The sequence below is a fragment of the Pongo abelii genome, chromosome 4 (assembly GCF_028885655.2).
Source record: "Pongo abelii isolate AG06213 chromosome 4, NHGRI_mPonAbe1-v2.0_pri, whole genome shotgun sequence".
Taxonomy (NCBI): domain Eukaryota; kingdom Metazoa; phylum Chordata; class Mammalia; order Primates; family Hominidae; genus Pongo; species Pongo abelii.
The window spans coordinates 147,559,178-147,579,899 of NC_071989.2; the positions used below are offsets into that span (position 1 = coordinate 147,559,178).

General features: G+C 45.7%; 1 protein-coding gene across 2 annotated transcripts in view; it reads right to left on the reverse strand.

Annotated features, from left to right (window-relative positions):
• SIL1 (SIL1 nucleotide exchange factor) overlaps positions 1–20,722 on the reverse strand; it is a 326,909-nt gene that overhangs the window by 235,738 nt on the left and 70,449 nt on the right. The gene's annotated exons all lie outside the window — the stretch shown is intronic.

Below are 20,722 nucleotides of genomic sequence, written 5' to 3' on the forward strand. Positions count from 1 at the left end.
CCACAGGTGCGTGCCACCGTTGCCAGGCTAATTTTTTTTTTTTTTTTTTACAGACAGGGTCTCGCTATGTTGCCCAGGCTGGTGTCAACGCAGTTGTAATTCTGCTGTACCAGTGAATATCATACTTTCTGTGCCAGGTGCTGCATATATATTATATTTACTTACAACGTCCTCTGAGCAGAATGGTCATCCCGTTTTTATAAATGGGGAAGCTGACGCTCAAAGAGGCTAAAGGAGTTATACAAAGTCATACAGTCAGGAAGTGATAGAACTGGGAGTTAAAGCTAGATTTAGGTGTCTCCAATGCCCTGTTCTCTTTCCACTATTCCACTTTTAGACCTTCCCCTTGCCTAGACATGCTTAACCTGATGAGTAAAAATGACTGCCCCCTCCTGCCCTCAGAGCCCCCACACAGTGATTCCTGGTCATTCATGAGTGGAGAAAACAGTAATCCAGACAGTTACCTCCCCAAATGGCAAGTATTTCCCAATAGCAAACAACCTATTTCTGGACTTCCCTTCCCTTTTCCATGTACTCTATGAGCTTCTAGCAGACGATTTACCTTCTTGATTATGTTTACTTCAAGCAGATGGGAAACTGACTTCATAGCCACTGAGCAAACCTTGGTTACTAGTATGGGAAGGGAGAACAAGCCCCTGGGCAGTAGTTCAGTGAATAGTGCCAGTTTATGAGAAAGGTCTAGATAAAACACCTAGGGCCTGATTTGGAAAGAGAACAGCTCACTTTTCCCCTGGAACACCCAGGAGACCAGTGAGAAGAACTGGGCCTAAGAATAATTCTAGCTTATGTCACTGCCTAGTACCATAAGTACAGATAATAAATGTTCAACAAATATTTCATAAGTGATAAATTACAGAATGAACATATAAATTATAATAAGACTGGCACGAGTTATAAAAAAGATGTTAATAAAGTGCTACAAGAGTAAGAGCCTTAAAAATAGATTAAGCTCAAATCTTATAATAGCATGAATAAATGAATGCTTGGGCCAAGAGAAGAGTCCAGCTGAACACAGCTGCCAGCGCTCAAAGCGGGGCCTTTCTCCTTGGGACAGATCTAACCAGCTCAGGAATGTGGTAGGAAAGGGATAGTCTGTCTCCCACTGCCACCCCAGGCCTGGTCTCCAAACCTTGAAAAGCCCTGCCATGGTCTGAATGTTGGTGTCTCCCCTAAATTCATACATTGGAACCTCATATCCAATGTGATAGTATTAAAAGGTGGGCAGGTTGGGCCAGGCATGGTGGCTCCTGCCCGTAATCCCAGCACTTTGGTGGGCCGAGGCAGGCAGATCACAAGGTCAAGAGATTGAGACCATCCTAGCCAACATGGTGAAACCCTGTCTCTACTAAAAATACAAAAATTAGCTGGGCGTGGTGGTGTGCACCTGTAGTCCCAGCTACTCGGGAGGCTGAGGCAGGACAATCGCTTGAACCTGGGAGGTGGAGGTTGCAGTGAGCCAATATTGCACCACTGCACTCCAGCCTGGCGACAGAGCAAGACTCCATCTCAAAAAAATAAAGTAAAATAAAAATGGTCAGGTTGAAGGGAGCTGCCTTGCCCCTTCTGCCATGGAAGGACACAGTGATCTCCCCTTCCACCATGTGAAGCAAGGCAGCAAGGCACCATCTTTGAAATAGAGAGCAAGCCCTCACCAGCCCCTAAATCTGTTGGCACCTTGATCTTGGATTTCCTGGTCTGTAGAACAGTGCACAGTAAATTTCTGTTTGTAAATTACCCAGCCTAAGGTGTTTGTTATAGTAGTCCCAACAGACAAAGACATACCTTGACAGAACTACCTTCTCAGAGGAACTTGCTCTGAACTTGCTCTGAAATCAAGCCTCTTGAGTTGCTGAAGCCAGTGTGCAGGGTTGAACCTAAGCAGACAGCCTCTACTTACACGGCCTTAAGCAAGGAGGCCCACTGTAAAGGTGAGAAGTTTGGGTCCAAGTCCAGTGATCACAGTGGGTGCTGGAATTTTGGTAGTCTCCTCTCTGTTTCCTTATATAAGTCTTGGAATTGAGCAAAAGTAAGTTTAAAATTTCCTTTTAGGCTGGGCGTGGTGGCTCACGCCTGTAATCTCAGCACTTTGGGACGCTGAGGCAGGCGGATTACCTGAGGTGAGGAGTTCAAGACCAGCCTGGTCAACATGGCAAAACCCCGTCTCTACTAAAAAATACAAAAATTAGCAAGCCGTGGGTGGTGGGCACCTGTAATCCCAGCGACTCGGGAGGCTGAGGCAGGGAGAATTGCTTGAACCTGGGAGATGGATGTTGTAGTGAGCCAAGATCACACCACTGCACTCCAACCTGGGTGACAGAGCAAGACTCTTATCTCAAAAAAAAAAAAAAAAAAAAAAAAAAATCCTTTTAAATAAGTAAACGACAGGCTAAAAACCACCTCTCTCTTGCAGTTCTGTTGGAGAGTTTCTAGAATCCCTCTTCCACTCCCCAGAAGAGCAAAGGAAGGCTTGGAAGGGTAGAGAGCCTGAGGAATCACCTTCAACCTGGCCACCATCAATCAAATCAAAGGAAACCACAGCACCTACCCCCAGAGCCCTGGCTAGGCGGAGATTTATAATCAATTTGGCCTTCCTCAATGAGCAGAATATGTTGAGTAGATCATTTCTCCTCTGATCAGCCTTTCTCTATTAATCTCCCACAAGCCTTATACCCTGTTGTGTGAAAGTATTCCTGGCTTCAGGAGTTGGCTCCCTGCTCTCTCTGGATGGGTCTCAAATGTTGAGTGGGGAGCAGGAGCCCTCACTTTGTCTCACCACTGTATTGATCTGCCTCCTCCCCTCGGCCCCTTCCTCTTTGCCCACCCAGCTTTCACCACACAACTCAGATCCTGCTGCCAGGAGTCTCTTCTGGACTGCAGACATCTTATTCACTTGAACATGAGCACCAAGCTACATGCCAGCCATTGGCTGTGGGGGTACAACTGTGAAACAGTCCTACTGGTTCTTACCCTTGAAGAGCTCAGGGTCAAATGAGAGACACAGAAATGTAAACAGATCAAAACAGCCTGGCAAGCACCATTTAACAGAAATATTAACAGGCTAGGTGCAGTGGCTCATGCCTATAATCCTAGCACATTGGGAGGCCAAGGCAGGCAGATCACTTGAGCTCAGGAGTTCAAGACCAGCCTGGGCAACATGACAAAACCCAACTCTACCAAAAATAAAATAAATTAAATAAAATAATTAGCTGGGCATGGTGGCACATGCCTGTGGTCCCAGCTACTCGGGAGGATGAAGTGGGAGGATCGCTTGAGCCTGGGAGGTGGAGGTTTCAGTGAGCTAAGATTGCACCACTGCACTCCAGAGGTTCACATTGCTGTCTTTTCAGATCCCTCTTCTGAGTAAAGCCCTTTCACATTTATCACCTTGTTTGTTCCAGACACCTCTGTGAGGTAGGTGGGGCAGATTTATTTTGCAGATAAACAAAAACTCTTCCCACTGAACTCTTCAGAGCTGTGTTATCCAATATGGTAGCCAATTGCCACGTTATTTAGATTTAATTAAAATTAAATAAAAGTTAAAATACAGTTTCTTATTTACACTAGCCACATTTCAAATGCTCAGTCCACTATACTGTACAACAAAAATGATGGAACATTTCTATCAAAAAGCTCTATTGTGGCCGGGCATGGTGGCTAACGCCTGTAATCCCAGCACTTTGGGAGGCCGAGGCAGGCGGATCACCTGAGGTTGGGAGTTTGAGACCAGCCTGACCAACATGGAGAAACCCCCTCTCTACTAAAAATACAAAAATTAGCCGAGCATGGTGGCACATGCCTGTAATCCCAGCTACTCAGGAGGCTGAGGCGGGAGAATCACTTGAACCTGGGAAGCAGAGGTTGCAGCAAGCCGAGAGCGCACCGTTGCACTCCAACCTGGGCAACAAGAACGAAACTCCATCTCAGGAAAAAAAAAAAAAAAAAAGCTCTATTGTATAACAGCGCTTGAGAGGTCCTGAGAGGCAGTGCTAGGGCAGGGGTGTGAAGCCAGAGCACTCAGCATTCCCAGAAAAGCTAAGTCAAGCGGCCAACATAGAAGAAACACGAAGCTAAGGGGCATTCCAGGGGAAATCAAGAGAACTGCTCCCCAACCAGATTCCCCCACTTCCTGGGCTGCACTCAGATGGAGTGGGTTGCTGTGGCCAAGGCAGGGCAGAGACCAGATGATCTCTACTGTGGGACCCAAGCAGCACCTGAGCAGCTTCTTCCTGGCATTCAAGAATTCTAGATCTCTCCACCCCAAGAGGCTTCAAGGACTCCAGTAACTGTGCTTTTCTCTGTCTCTGGCTCATTTCTGAAGGCCTCAGAAGCAGAAAAGGGGGAGAAAAAAAAGCATTTCCAGCCCCTCTGAAAGGGATGTGAGGGTTCTGGATGGCAGCCTCCCACCTGCTTGGAAGTCTTTGGCAGCTCCAAGGGGCTTGGGCCAGAAGAAGGTCAGTAAATTTAAGCTGCATTTGCTCTCAGCTAAACAAGCCTTTCTGATTCAAAGGAAAAACACTCAAAAGAAGGGACCCAGAAGACACACAAGATTTCAAAGTGTTCTCACCAAACAGCTTCCCACTGAGGCCAAAGCGAAGCCCCAAGAACCATGACTGTCTCCAGAAGCGCCTTCAACCACACACCTATTAATGTACACAGACACCTGACACCAATGCACTGCCTGCAGACACCCACAAAAGCACAGAATCACAGGAATCCGTACACAGGGCAGACACAGCCACAGCCCTGTCCCAGTTATCTACTGCCGCATAACAAAGCGTCCCTAACTTGGTAGCTTAAAACAACAATAATTTATTTAGTAGTTTGGATAAGGCTTAACAGGGAAGAGTTGACCCTGTTCCATACACTATCAGCTGGGGTGGCCCAACTACAGGAAGATGCTCACCCTCATGGCTGGCAGTTGATGCTGGCTGCAGGTTGGAACCTCAGCCGGTACTGTCAGCTAGGACACTGACAAGCGGCCTCTCCAAATAGCTACTTGGCCCCCTCACAGCTTGGTGGCTGGTTTCCAAGAATGAACATCCCAAGAGAACACGGCATAAAAGTATCTGGTATTTTTATGATCTAGCCTCAGAAGTCACATAGCATCACTTCTGCTGTACTCTATTGGTTGAGTGAGTCACAAAGGTCAGCCCACATTCAAAGAGAGAGAAAGAGAACCCACCTCTCATTCAGAGGAGTATTAATATCCTATTGTAAAGAGAACATGTGGGATGGGCTGTATCCTGGCAGACACTTCTGGAAAATACAGTGTGCCACAAGCCCTGGCATACACACTTGTGAACACAGCTTACACATTCAGACTCACACACAGCACATAGACATGTTTATACATGTAGATAAAACATTCTGAATCCACTAACATGAATACTGTCACACAAAGATATGCACATTGCTACAGGTGTATTAATTATACAACTAGACATGTATAATCAGATGTGCCAACTTACACATGTAGAATAGCCTTGAAAACCCTAAGAGATCCTAAAGAAATCAGGCTGGAAGGCCAGACACAGTGGCTTACACCTGTAATCCCAGCACTTTGGGAGGCCAAGGCAGGTGGATCACCTGAGGTCGTGAGTTCGAGACCAGCCTGACTAACATGGAGAAACCCCATCTCTATTAAAAATACAAAATTAGCCAGATGTGGTGGTGCATGCCTGTAATCCCAGCTACTCGGGAGGCTGAGGCAGGAGAATCGCTTGAACCTGGGAGGCAGAGGTTGCAGTGAGCCAAGATCGCGCCATTGCACTCCAGCCTGGACAACAAGAGTGAAACTCCATCTCAAAAAAAAAAAAAAAGAAAAAGAAAAGAAATCAGGCAGGAGAAGATGGAGTATAACATAGATGTCAGCTGTCCCCTCCCCCTCCTCTGTTTCCCTACCAAGAAGTAATACCTACAAAAGTATGAGTGTGAAACGCAGAATTTACCAAAGATATCATAGGGGTGATGGAGGAGGAAGTTAATATCACTCCCCCCAAGCAAACAACTTGAAAGCCCACAAGAACAGTCCCTGCCCCACAAGTCCCTCTCCCACCCCATATCGCCTCCGTGGATCACTTTTTACCTCCTCTTTCCCTTGCACTGCACCCATTCAGCCAGTTCACATCTCCCTCTTCGTCACATTCTCCCTCAAGCTTCCAAATTCTTCACCCTTTTCTCATACAGAGCGGTTCAGATTTGCTTTGACCCATAATAAAGGGTTGATGTAAAGACAGACATCAGATGTAAAGGAGACGACGCTCCCTCTCATGGGCCGCTTGTTCTCTCACTCTTGTCATCTGCATCACACCCAGGTGTCTGATGAGCCAAGAGCAATTCACTCTACATTCCAAATTTGGGACAAGCCAGGTTGTCTGGTAACATAGTTTGCATATTTGTCCTCACCCAAATCTCATGTTGCAATGTAATCCCTAGTGTTGGAGATGGGGTCTGGTGACAGTGTTTGGGTCATGGGGGCAGATCTCCCTTGGCTTGGTGCTGTCCTCACCATTATGAGTGAGTTCTCATGAGATCTGGGTGTTTAAGTGTATAGCACCTCCCCCGGCCTTGCTCCTGCTTTTGCCATGTGGCATACCCGTTCCTGCCTCACCTTCCTCCATGAGTGAAAGCTGCCTGAGGCCTCCCCGGAAGCTGAGCAGATGCCAGTGCCATGCTTGTACAGCCTGCAGAACCGTGAACCAATTAAACCTCTTTTCTTTATAAGTTACCCAATCTCAGGTATTTCTTTATAGCAATGCAAGAAGGGCCTAATACAACTAGAATAGTTCATTGTAATCCTCACCAGCATCCCCCTCGCCCTTGCCCAACCTGGAAGAGTCCTCCTATAAACCAAGCCACTGCAGGGCTGTTGTAGGGCAGCCTATGTGGACCCCATCCCTGGTCCAATCTATACCTACCCCGACACAAGAGCCAATGCTGTTTCCTTGAGCAGGGAGCTGCAGAAGGGATGGCGTCTGCTGTAAGAAAATCCTGGGCATGATGAGTGTGGTAACCGACCACACCAGCACAGTCCTCAGTGAGCAAGCCAATGATGGGAGAACCCTTCCCTCTGCTGACACCGTCTCTAATAAAGGTTCCCAAACGCCAGAGCTCTGGGAGACCACATGTGAATAAAGATTGCTGTGCAGCCTGTCTCAGAACATTAGATAATCGAATCCAATATAATTGTCATCAGAGAACATGAATTTGGAATTCTGTAGCAGTTAAGACAACTTTGGAATCAGACAGGGCCAAGTCCTGACTGCCTCTCACTTGCTAAGCAAGTCGCTCAACTCTAACCAACCTTAGAAACTAGCTTTCTTATCTGTAAAATGGAGATGATATTAGTACTCACCTTAACCATTATTATGGAGATTAAATGAGATAATGATACAAGTAAAGCATCCAGCCTAGTGCCTGGCACACAGGAAGTTCTGAATATATCTTAGCTATTTTTTTTTTTTTTTTTTTTGAGACGGAGTTTCACTCTTGTTGCCCAGGCTGGAGTGCAATGGTGCAATCTTGGCTTACTGCAACCTCCGCCTCCCAGGTTCAAGCAGTTCCCCTGCCTCAGCCTCCCAAGTACCTGGGATTACAGGCATGCGCCACCACTCCCAGCTAATTTTTTGTATTTAGTAAAGACAGGGTTTCACCATGTTGGTCAGGCTGGTCTCGAACTCCTGACCTCAGGTGATCCACCTGCCTCAGCCTCCCAAAGTGCTGGGATTACTGGCGTGAGCCACCGCACCCAGCCGATCTTAGCTATTATTAGTACTACTCTTTTCCATGCCTGTTGGCTACACAGACATTGTGCTAGAGACTGAGCAAAGTTAAATCACACACAAATACATGTGTAAGTACTTACAAACTCACACGGGATTCTGCTTTATATCCCTACTTAACATTCCAAATAATTACCTCACTCTCAGACCTACACACACATTATACATCATGCCCAGGCTATATGGATGCTTTCATGAAAAGGTTGAAAGAAGAGGTAACCTTTGTCTACTCAGGTAGACAAACCCTCCCTCCAGCTAAAAATGAGACACACAGGAAATGAGAAGTGTGGGAATGTTTCTGGACAAGATAATTTTGGGGACTTTTCTGGGGAAAGGAATACTGCATCCTCTGAGCTGGGGGAGGATGACAAGTTGAATGTGGTTTTTCTCAGAAGCGTCTTTATTACTCCACATATTGGTGCACAAAATAGGCTGACTCAGGCAACAAGAGGTTGGCCACATGCAACTAATCACTCTTATTTGTTTAGCTTTTGCGGCTTCCCATTTCCCCATGGCCTCTGCAGAGATGCCCAGGGTGAGAGGCATTAGCTCCAGGATCATTATGGAATTATGAGGCCCATCGAACATTCATTAGAGCCACTGCTGGGAAGTAAATCTTCCTCAGCTAGGACTGGGTTGCATAGCCATAGGAACCCTGCTTCATTCTCCTAACACCTGCTCCTCAGGAACTGGCAGGGGTAAGAGCTGGGGAGTGGAGTGAGGTTGAAGGGCCCTTCTCCAGGGCAGGGGATCTGAGGGCCACGGCCTTGTCCACACCTCACCCTGGGCAACAATGACAATAATAACCTAATGTTAAGCAGAACATTACAGTTACAGTTAATAAAGTTTGCTCACATTCCTTATGCCATTTAATTCTCACAGGAATTCCGTGAGATACCTGTTTTGTTGCCCCTCATTAACCAAAAAGGAAACTGAAGTCCAAATGCGCTGAGAGATGCAGCATAGTGCTGGGCGCACGGCAGCCCCAAATTGGAATGTGTGGACCTAAGTGCTCCCTAAGGGTCCAAGAAGCCCCCAGCCTTGATTTAGCTCCAAATCTAATACTTTCATATCACAAATAGGTCAGATTCCACCTGCCAGAGTGTGTCCATTAGTTAACAAGTTTATTGAGTTCACGTGCTGGGTGCTGTGCTATACACTGGGAATACAATTGTGAGTGAAGAGACTGTTAAAGATGGCCTCAAATTCTTTGCCACTCCTGTCATCAGAAGGTGAGGTATCTTTCGTCTCCCTTTGAATCTAGGCTGGCCTGTGATTGCTTTGACCAATAGAGTACAGAAGAGGTGGTGTTATCCAGTCGTGAGCCTAGTCTTTTTCTTTTAAGACGGAGAGTCTCACTCTGTCGCCCAGGCTGGAGTGAAATGGAGTGATCTCGGCTCACTGCAACCTCCGCCTCTCGGATTCAAGCAATTCTTCTGCCTCAGCCTCCCAAGTAGCTGGGATTACAGGCGCGCACCACGGTGCCCAGCTAATTTTTGTATTTTTAGTAGAGACGAGTTTTCTCCAGTTGGCCAGGCTAGTCTCAAACTCCTGACCTCAAGTGATCCGCCCATCTCGGCCTCCCTGTAAAGTGCTGTAAAGTGCTGGGATTACAGGCGTGAGCCACCGCGCCCAGAAATGAGCCTAGTCTTTAAGAGCTTCCACTTCAGTCCCTTGGAGCCCCTAGCCACTCTGTAATAACTCCAACTACCTTGACAGAATGTGGAAAGGGAGAGGGGCCTGGCTGAGAGCAGCTTTCCAGCCTCCTACTAAAGCACCAGACATGCGAGTAAAGCCCTCTTGGATTTTCCAAACCACACCAGCCTATATAGCTAGTGTGCCACTGAGAGGTCCCAGTTGATATCACATAAGACAGAAGAACTTCCCAGCCAAACCCTTTCTGAATTCCTGACCCACAAAATTATGAGATATAACAAAATGGTTGTTTCAGTCCATGGGTTGGCAAACTTTCCCTATAGTCTTTGATGAGCCACATACCATCTCTGTCACATATTATTCTTGTTTTTTGTTTCATTCTTTTTTTTTTCACAACCCCTTAAAAACATTTTTTAAAAAAATTCGTAATTTGCCAGCTATACAAAAAAAAAACAAACAAAACTGTGGGCTGGGCACGGCGGCTCACGGCTGTAGTCCCAACACTTTGCGAGGCCAAGGCAGGTGGATCACTTGAGATCAGGAGTTCAAGACCAGCCTGGTCAACATGGTGAAACCCTGTCTCTACTAAAAATACAAAAACTTAGCCAGGTGTGGTGACGCTCACCTGTAATTCCAGCTACTCCAGAGAATGAGGCAGGAAAATCACTCGGACCCAGGAGGCAGAGGTTGCAGTGAGCCGAGATCACACCACTGCACTCCAGCCTAGGCAATAGAATGAGACTCTGTCTCAAAAACAAAAAACAAAAACAGACTGTGGGCTGGATCTAGTAAATGGGTCCTATTTCATCAGACTGTTTTAAGCCATGAAGGTATAGGGTAGTTTGTAACCTAGTAATAGCTAGCCGGAACAGTCCCTTCCTTCAGGAAGCTAAAATTCTGCATGTAAGACAGGCATGAAACAAAAAATAAACAATAATTAATCAGATTACTACACATAAAGGAGATAAGCCAAGTGCTATGGGACTTAATGTCATTGGGGGCTCCAGGAAAGGCTTCCCCCAGAAAGCAACACTTAACAGTTGAGATTTGAAGGATCACTTGAAGTTTTCAGGTTAAGAAAAGGAGTTAAAAGTATACTGTGGCTCAGCCATTTTGGCCCAATGTGGAAACTTCTGAAAGGCAATACTTTCTCCAGAACTCTCTACCAAATCGACCAAGAGCCTGCATCGTGACTTCTTCCTCTGCCCAATTCTGCTTCTGCCTCCTTCTTTTCACAGGTGTTGTTCCACAATAAATATCTTGAACCCTAAACTGTTTCAGTGCCTGCCTCCAGAGAACCCAACCTGCGATGCTGGCAAAAACAAAAAGAGATTTTTTTTTTTTTTGAAACGGAGTCTCGCTCTGTTGTGAGGCTGGAGTGTAGTGGCGTGATCTCAACTCACTGCAACCTCCGCTTCCCGAGTTCAAGCGATTCTCCTGCCTTAGCCTCCCGAGTTGCTGGGATTACAGGCACGCGCCGCCATGCCCAGCTAATTATTTTTGTATTTTTAGTACAGATGGGGTTTCACCATGTTGATCAGGCTGGTCTCGAACTCATGATCCGCCCACCTTGGCGTCCCAAAGTGCTGGAATTACAGGCGTGAGCCCAGCCTTTTTTTTAATTGAAACAATCTTGCTCTGTCGCCCAGGCTGGAGCGCAGTGGCAGGATCTCAGCTTACTGCAGCCTCTGCCTCCTGGGATCAAGTGATTCTCCTGCCTCAGCCTCCTGAGTAGCTAGCATTACAGGCGTACACCACCATGCCCAGCTAATTTTGTATTTTTAGTGAGAAGAGACGGGGTTTCGCCATGTTGGCTAAGCTGGTCTCAAGTTCCTGACCTCAAGTGATCTGCCTGCCTTGGCCTCGCAAAGTGCTGGGATTATAGGAGTGAGCCACCTCGCCCGGCCAAAAAGAGAATTTATTGACTCATGCACAGTTATCCATTGCTTAATGACTGGGATATGTTCTGAGAAATGTGTCTTTAGGCAATTTTGCCCTTGTGCAAACATCATAAAGTGTATTCACACAAATCTAGATGGTATAGCCCAGGGATCCTCAACCATGGACTGGTACCAGTCCATGGCCTGTTAGAAACCCGGCCTCACAGCAGGAGGTAAGCAGCAGGTGAGCAAGCAAAGCTTCTTCTGTATTTACAGCCCCTCCCCAATCGCTCACATTACTGCCTGAGCTCCGCCTCTTGTCAGATCAGCTGCAGCATTAGATTCTCACAGGAGCACGAGCCATATTGTGAACTGTGCATGTGAGGGATCTAGGTTGTGTGCTCTTTATAAGCATCTAACTAATGCCTGATGATCTGAAGGGGAATGGTTTCACCCTGAAACCATTGCTACCCCCCATACTGCCACCCTACTCCCCACATCCATGGAAAAATTGTCTTCCATGAAACCATCCATGGAGCCAAAAAGGCTGGGGACCACTGGTATAGCCTACTATACACCTAGGCTATACAGTCTAGTCTATGCTCCTAGGCTACAAATCTGTACAGCGTGTTACTATACTGATTACTGTAGGCAATTGTAACACAATGATAAGTATTTGCGTATCTAAACATATCTAAACAGAGGACCGGGCATGGTGGCTCACACCTGTAATCCCAGCACTTTGGGAGACCGAGGCGGGTGGATCACCTGAGGTCAGGAACTCGAGACCAGCCTGTCCAACATGGTGAAAGCCTGTCTCTACTAAAAATACAAAATTAGCCGGGTGTGGTGGCGCCTGCCTGTAATCCCAGTTACTTGGGAGGCTGAGACAGGAAAATCACCTGAGCCCGGGAGGCAGAGGTTGCAGTGAGCCGAGATTGCACCACTTCACTCCAGTCTGGGTGACAGAGCGAGACTCCATCTCAAAAAAAAAACCAAAAATACAAAAATTAGCCAGGCATGGTGGCACACACCTGTAATTCCAGCTACTCAGGAGGCTGAGGCACAAGAATCACTTGAACCCGGGAGGGAGATGTCGCAGTGAGCCGAGATCGCGCCACTGCACTCCAGCCTGGGTGACGGAGTGAGACTCTGTCTCAAAAAAAAAAATTAAAATTAAAAATATCTACATATAGAAAAGGTACAGTGAAACTATGGTAGTATAATCTTATGGAATGACCATCGCATATGTGATCCATTATTGACCAAAACATCATTACATGGTGCATGACTGTAATTGAAAAGTCCACGGGTAACATCTTGAGCTTCAAGCAGAGGTGGATTCAGAGCTCCAGCTTAACATGATATACAGACTTTCAGTTCTAAAACCAGTAAAGTCCCAGGCAAACTGGGACAATTAATTACTGTAGCTCCAATGTGTAAACAGGTCTTGGTGTCTCCATTTCTTGGCTCTGCTTTCAGCTGAGTTGGATAATTCAGTCTCCGGATCTACACATAGCAAGACAGGACAGCAGCTCCAGACCCTATATTCTCTCAAGTTGGAGTCCTGAAAGAAAGGAACTAGTTTGCTTCCCTCATGACTCCAAAGAATTAGAGTGGGTCTTACTGGCTCTCATTAGTCTACTTGAGACATGTGTCCACTGTTTAATTTTATCTGGTTTAGTTTTTTAAATTGAGATACAATTCACATTCCATAAAATTCATCTTTTTAAAGTATGCAATTCAGTAGTTTTTAATATATTCACAATGTTGTATGATTATCACCACTATCTAATTCCAAAACATTTCTGTCACCCTAAAGAGAAACTCTAGGCCAAGTACAGTGGCTTACACCTGTAATCCCAGCATTTTGGGAGGCCAAGTCAGGCAGACAACTTGAGCTCAGGAGTTTGAGACCAGCCTGAACAACATAAGAAACCCCTTCCCTATAAAAAATACAAAAATTAGCTGGGCATGGTGACGAGTGCCTATGGTCCCAGCTACTCCAGAGGCTGAGGTGGGAGGAGTGCTTGAGCCTGGGAGGCAGAAATGGCAGTTAGCCACTGCACTCCACCCTGGGCGACAGAGCCAAACCCTGTCTCAAAAAAAAAAAAAAGAAAAAAAAAGAAACCCTATACTCAGTAACAGCCACTACCCATTCCCCCTCCTTCCAGTGCCTGGCAACCACTAATCTTTCTGTCTCCACAGGTTTGCCTATTCTAGATATTTCATATAAATTGAATCAAATAATATATGGTCTTTTGTGTCTGTCCTCTTTTGCTTAGCATAATGTTTATAAGGTTCATCCATGTTGTAACATGAATCAGTACTGTATTCCTTTTTATTGCTGAATAATAGCCCATTGTATGAATATAAAAAAGTTGTACATGAATGTTCATAGCAGCATTCTGCTGCCAAGTGGTAGATAGTTGGGTTGCTTCCACTTTTTGACTATTATGAATAATGCTGCTATGAGCAGTCATGTACACTTGACCCTTGAACAACACAAGTTTGAATTGCAAGGATCCACTTATACGCATATTTTTTTAACCAAATGCAAATTGAAAATACAGTATTCACAAGATGTGAAACCTGAGTATATGGAGGGCTGACTTTTTGTACACTCAGGCTCTGCAGAGTCAACTGCAGGACTTGAGTTTGCGTGGATTTTGGTGTACTCGGTGTCTGGAACTAATCCTTTGCCTACACTGAGGGTTGATCATACAAGGTTACCTAGAAGTGGAATTGCTGAATTGTACGGTAACTCTATTTATGTCCCCATTCTTGAACCAATCACTGTGGCCTGAGAATAGAATGGTATGAATGATTTAAACCTAAGTCACAGGTTCTTTTTTGTTTGTTTGTTTGTTTTTTAAAGAGAGGGTCTAACTTTGTTGCTCAGGCTGGAGTGCAGTGGCACAATCTTGGCTCACTGCAACCTCTTCCTCCCAGGTTCAAGTGATTCTCATGCCTCAGCCACCTGAGTAGCTAGGATTACAGGCGTGTGCCACCACACCCAGCTAATTTTTGTATATTTAGTAGAGACAGGGTTTTGCCATGTTGGCCAGGCTAGTCTCAAACTTCTGGCCTCAAGTGATCCACCTGGCCCAACTTCCCAAAGTGCTAGAATTACAGGTGTGAGCTACTGCGCCCAGCTTATGCCACATGTTCTACTCCTGATGCTGAGGATGGAGTTGGTTTCATTAGGACCACAGGGAATGAAAAGAAAATGATGGTTCACCAGGAAGAAATGGGGTACAGTTATCAGATGGAGGATGAATGGAATCTAGGCAGCAAATCTACAGATGGCCATTGCAAATCGCTGTATTAATTGAATGCTCACTATGAGCCCGGCACTGTATTAATTACATGCATTATCTCATGTGACCTTTACAACAGCCTCATAAGGATTCTATTATTCTGTTACTCCCCTACAGATGCAGAAACTGAGCTCAGAAAAGTTGAATAAGTTGCCCAAGTTTATATAGCTGAAAATTGAGTGTTTGAACCCAGGTCTGATGCAAAGTGTCAGAGAAAAACAGATCTTGAGTTAGGCTAAAATATACCTGCTAAAGCCTCTTTTGCATCATTTGCCCAATATTTTTATAATCATTGGGGAAGAATCTGTGTAACCAAAAATTTCCTTTCACACCAAGGACAGGGAAGAACAGGTTTTTATCATGAAAAAAATCATAGTTGACATTTTTTCCCTTTAGATTTCCAAGTAAGCTTCCCAATTTTGTCAGATATCACATTATTGGCATTGAGATTAAGCAGCTATATTTCTCAGAAAGTCTCCATGCTTTTTGTCACCACTCATCTTTTTCTAACAGGCCTAGAAATTCAGCTAAATTCTGCTTGTCATGAGATTAGGAAGTGCAGAACTCCACACCATGCTCATAACCTCCTCCAGATATGATTTACAAGAGCTCTTCTGTAGTCCTCATAATGAGGACCTGGGGCTAGGGATCTCTGACTCCCTACTCTCTACTCCTGTGGACCAGAACCCCAATGGTGTGAGATGAATGGGACAGAAGATGTGAGGCAGCCAAAGAGTTGAAGAATATAAGAAGTTGCATTTCATTGCCACCACCCGCCACCAATTCCAAAATGTCAGTCCTTAGAGTATCACAGGAGAATAACCTCATATTAAACTGTATACTGTATTAAGTTTCATACTAAGCTACAAGCTTTAGCACCACACTGACTCCTCCTTGAGAGACCCCATCCCACTACCCCTCCTCCCTAGTACACACACATCGCCATCAAAGCAACTTGCATCCCAAACCCTTGAAAGATTTACTGCCAGTACTGCAGACAAATCAGTGAATACCCGGCAGTCGATTCCAAAGACAGGATGCTCATTTGCATGAGGAGTTGCATGTCATTTGCATTATATTTGCAATCCATTTGCATATCACGTCTGCCCTGTCAAAATGTACATAAATGCTTTATACTTTCACTTTTTTTATTTTCTAAAGAGGACTACGCCCCCACATCCTGCCCAGACTGTCTGGGAAAATTACTGCTTGAGTATTCCCAGCTTAATTGTGAAGAGCCTCACGTGCCATACTGAGGCGATTTCAAACTGTGGAAGAGCCCCAAGGATGTCAGAACCTAGCTTGAGAAACTTCATTCATTCATTTATTCAACACGTCTTTATTGAACACTTATGATGTGCACTGTTGTTCTAGGTGCTGCAGATATATCTGTAAACAATGAGATGGAAAATAGTTACAGCATTAAAAGTTAAATGCTGTCATTTCAGAAAATCATTTGGCACCAACCCAATCAATACATAATGCAAGTGCAAAAAAAAAAGGGCACTAAAATCTCCTGAAAGTGCTTGGTTATAAGGTCATCCGGGTGTTACAGACTATGCTTATATCATTATTATTATTTTGTTAAGATTAATCCTGGCCGGGCATGGTGACTCAGTCTGTAATCCCAGTACTTTGGGAAGTCAAGGTGGGAAGATTACTTGGGCTCAGAAGTTCGAGGCCAGCCTAGGCAACATGGCAAAACCACGTCTCTACAAAAAATACAAAAATTAACCAGGTGTGGCTGTGCCTGTAGTCCCAGCTACTCTGGAGACTGAGGCAGGAGGATCACTTGAGCAGGGGAGGTCAAGACTGCAGTGAGCCATGATCCTGCCACTGCATTCCTGCCTAGGCAACAGAGCAAGACCCTGTCTCAAAAACAAAACAAAAGATTAATCCTGAAATTAAAACAAATAGTAAGCTCCTTATTTTTTTCTTTTCTTTTCTTTTTAAAATAGAAACAGGGCCTCACTATGTTGCCCAGGCTGGTGTCAAACTCCTGGGCTCAAGTGATCCTCCCACCTTGGCCTCCCAAAATGTTGGGATTACAGGCGTGAGCCATTGTGTCCAGCCAGTAAACTTCTTAAAGTTTACTCAAGGCACCTGAGAATGTGTCCCCAAGGGATCCATGAACTGCAAGTTTGAGAAACACCAATTAAGGAGCCATTAAACAATTTAAATAGGGAAATAGCCTGGGTTTACATCTTAGATCACTCTGCAGCCATGTGGAGGGAACGTTGGAAGGGGTGGAAGGCCAGAGGCAGATAAACCAGTAAGAGGCTTCAATAATCTAGGTGTGACTCAGATGTGGGACTGTCCACACTGTCAGCCTCATAAATCCTGTGGCCCCTTCACTGATATCCATCTGAAATCAAGTCACACCACACACTGGATGGCTTCAGAAGTTTTCAGTGAAAATTTGTACAGTCATGGGGGGGGGTCATAACATACATTGTTTCAATTGAAAATTCAGCTTTGAGGTGGTCACAGTGGTTCACACCTGTAGTCCCAGCACTTTGGGAGACTGAGGCAGGTGGATCACTTAAGGTCAGGAGTTTGAGACCAGCCTGGCCAACATGATGAACCCTGTCTCTACAATAGGACAATATGAGGGGTGGTCTCCTCCCTTACAGGGAGGCAGAGGTTGCAGTGAGCCAAGAACGTGCCACTGCACTCCAGCCTGGGCGACAGAGTGAGACTCCAACTCAAAAAAAAAAAAGAAAGAAAGAAAGAAAGAAAGATGGTTAGAATGGATTGCCTGGTTTAGATGCTCAGAGGTGCCCAGACAGAGTCTGGTTCAAAACCCAGGGTGATACCAACATATAAAGAGAAGAAGGGTAGTGAAGGGAAGCCCAAGGGGAGGACATGTTGAGCGGGGTAGAAAGTATAGCAGAAACCAAGAGAAGAGTTTCAAGAAAGAAGGAGCCAGCAATATAAAACTCCACGGAGAGGTCCAGTATGAGGAAAACTGGAGAGAAGTCATTGGATCTAGCAATTAAGGTGACTTTCTAAGAGCAGTTTTGATGAGGGCTCATGTGAAACACTTTTTTTTTTTTTTTTTTTTTTTGAGACAGAGTCTCACTCTGTCGCCCAGGCTGGAGAGTACAGTGGCGAGATCTCGGCTCACTGCAAGCTCCGCCTCCTGGGTTCATGCCATTCTCCTGCCTCAGCCTCCTGAGTAGCTGAGACTACAGGCACCCACCACCATGCCTGGCTAATTTTTTGTATTTTTTAGTAGAGACGGGGTTTCATGGTATTAGCCAGGATGGTCTCGATCTCCTGACCTCGTGATCCACCCGCCTCGGCCTCCCAAAGTGCTGGGATTACAGGCGTGAGCCACCATGCCCAGCCAGAGACACTGTTGATTACCGACCCAAAAGCCATTTTCCCACTCTTCTTACTTACTTGCCAAGACCAGCTCAGTTGTGGAGACCTTAACCCAGCAGCGCTAGAGGAATTAAAGACACACACAGAAATATAGCATGTGGAGCTGGGCACGGTGGCTCACGCCTGTAATCCCAGCACTTTGGGAGGCCAAGGTGGGTGGATCACGAGGTCAGGAGATTGAGACCATCCTGGTTAACATGGTGAAACCCTGTCTCTACTAAAAATACAAAAATTAGCCGGGCGTGGTGGCGGGCGCCTGTAGTCCAGCTACTCGGGAGGCTGAGGCAAGAGAATGGTGTGAACGCAGGAGGCTGAGCTTGCAGTGAGCTGAGATTGCGCCACTGCACTCCAGCCTGGGAGAAAGTGCAAGACTCCCTCTCAAAAAAAAAAAAAAAAGAAAAAGAAATATAGTGTGTGGAGTGGGAAATCAGTGGTCTCACAGCCTTCAGAGCTGAGATCCTGGAACAGAGATTTACCCACATATTTATTGACAGCGATCCAGTGATAAGCATTGTTTCTGTAGATTGTAGATTAACTAAAAGTATTCCTTAAGGGAAACGAAGAGATGGGCCAAAATAAAGGGATGGGCTCTGGCTAGTTATCTGCAGCAGGAACATGTTCTTAAGGCACAGATCGCTCATGCTATTGTTTGTGGTTTAAAAACACCTTAAGCGGTTTTCCGTCCTGGGTGGGCCAGGTGTTCCTTGCCCTCATTCCGGTAAACCCACAACCTTCCAGTGTGGGTGTCATGGCCATCACGAGCATGTCACAGTGCTACAGAGATTTTGTTTATGGCCGGTTTGGGGGCCAGTTTATGGCCAGATTTCGGGGCCTGTTCCCAACACTTACTGGCAGGTACTGCCTCACATTATAAGGCCTCCAAACTGCTAGATACTTTGCCAAAACCCCTCCCCAACCTCCTTTAAACCTAGGGGTGGACATGTGACCCAGTTCTGGATAATGGAACTTGGGAGGAAGTTTTCTGGAAGATTCTGAAAAGGATTTTCCTCCCTAATACAATAAATATGTTTAGGGAGAAATCTTTAATTCCTTTTTTTTTTCTTTTTTTGAGATGGAGTCTCCCTCTGTCGCCCAGGCTGGAGTCCAGTGGCGTGATCTCGACTTACTGCAACCTCTACCTCCCAGGTTCAAGTGATTCTCATGCCTCAGCCTCCCAAGTAGCTGGGATTACAGGCGTGCACCACGATACCCAGCTAATTTTTGTATTTTTAGTAGAGACAGGGTTTCACCATGTTGGCCAGGCTGGTCTCAAACTCCTGACCTCAAGTGATCTTCCCGCCTCAGCCTCCCAACGTGCTGGGGCATGAGACACCATGGCCGCCATCCCTTGCTTTTCTGCCTTGGGAGTTGCCATGTGAGTTCATGCTATTCAGAGCTGTGACAGCCATCTTAGGACTATGAGGAATAAGCCCAAGAATGGAGCAAATACTTTGAGGATAGTGAAGAGGAAAATGAGAAAAAGCCTGGCTATATGATGACATTACTAATGGCTGAATTAACCAAACCTGGACCCACCTATCTCTGGGTTTCTTGTTATATGAGATAAATAAATGTCCTTACTACTTAATTCACTGTTGGTCAATTATTCCATTATTTACAACCACAATACATGGTGGCCAGAATTACAGTTATTGAGGAGGGAATGAAAAACAAGAAAGTAAAGATACTAAGATATTCTCCAGTGGTTTCTAAATGCCAGTCAAAAAACCACCTGCATTAAAATCACATGGGGCTAGGCGCAATGGTGATAAGTTTACATGCCTGTAATGCTAACACTGAGAGGGTGAGGCAGGAGGATTGCTTGAATCCAGGAGTTGGAGACCAGCCTGAGCAAAAAAGGGAGACCCTGTCTCTACAAAAAATAAATAAAAATTAAAAAAACTTAGCCAGGTGTGTTGGCGTGTGCCTGTGGTCCCAGTTACCTGGGAGGCTGAGATGGAAGGATCACTTGAGCCCAGGAAGTTGAGGCTGCAGTGAGCCATGATTGTGCCATTGCACTCCAGCCTGGGCAACAGAGCAAGACCACGTGTCAAAAAAAAAGAAAAGAAAAATTACATGGGAGCTTCTTTATGTCCTTTATTCTGATAATATTCTGATTCAGTGAAGTCAGCACAGAGCCCAGGGATCTTCCTCTTTAATAAGGGCCTCAACTAGTACACCATTTTGGAAAATCATTGTCACTTTTTTTTGTTTGTTTGTTTGAGACGGAGAATCTCACTCTGTCGCCCAGGCTGGAGTGCAATGGCGCAGTCTCAGCTCACTGCAACCTCCGCCTCCCGGGTTCAAACGATTCTCCTGCCTCAGCCTCCCAAGTAGCTGGGACTACAGGCACCTGCCACCACACCCAGCTAATTTTTTTGTTGTATTTTTAGTAGAAACGGGGTTTCATTATGTTGACCAGGCTGGTCTCAAAATCCTGACCTCGTGATCCCCCTGCCTTGGCCTCCCAAAGTGCTGGGATTACAGGCCATGAGCCACCGTGCCCAGACTTTGTTTTTTGGGTTTGTTTGGTTTTTTAAAATTTTTTTTTAGATGGAGTCTCGCTGTTGTTGCCCAGACTGGAGTGCAATGGCGCGACCTCCGCCTCCCAGGTTCAAGTGATTCTCCTGCCTCAGCCTCCCGAGTAGCTGGGATTACAGGCACCTGCCACCATGCC